The sequence below is a fragment of the Myotis lucifugus genome, unplaced genomic scaffold (assembly GCF_000147115.1).
Source record: "Myotis lucifugus unplaced genomic scaffold, Myoluc2.0 scaffold_13, whole genome shotgun sequence".
Taxonomy (NCBI): Eukaryota; Metazoa; Chordata; class Mammalia; order Chiroptera; family Vespertilionidae; genus Myotis; species Myotis lucifugus.
Genome location: NW_005871061.1, coordinates 13,823,689 through 13,824,234, shown reverse-complemented (window position 1 = coordinate 13,824,234; position 546 = coordinate 13,823,689).

Sequence of the window (546 nt, the reverse complement as noted above, 5' to 3'; positions counted from 1 at the left end):
TATATATATATATATATATCTGATAATTTTAATAACACTGCTATAGCTGGATCAAGTTCCAATGTTTGTTTTGCGTTTTTAGACTATCTTTTTGGCCTTTTACAATGTCTTGTAATTTTTGTTGAAAGCTAGGGATGATGTATTGGATAATAGAAACTGTGGTAATTAGGCCATTAGTGTTAGATTTTTATATTTATTTAGCTAGTAGTTAAGCTGTGTTACCTGTTGTAGCTGATGTTGAAATTTCCTCTGTTTTTTATTTTTTATTTGCTTGTTTTGTTTCTGTGTCTCCTGTGTCTTTAATTTTCTCTATAGCTTCCTTCTTAAGTAGAGTCTGAGCCTTGTGATTCTTTCATTTGTAATTTCCGGTTATGTAACAGGAGCCTTATTGATGTGGTGTTGAACTGCAGTGGGGAGGCAGAAGCATTCTGTATTCTTATGATTAAGTCTCAGACTTTAAGTGAGACTGTAACCTGAACTGTGACCTTCACAACTACACCTCAGCTTCTCCTTTTATTTCCTTAATAATACAGGAACACTTGAGGG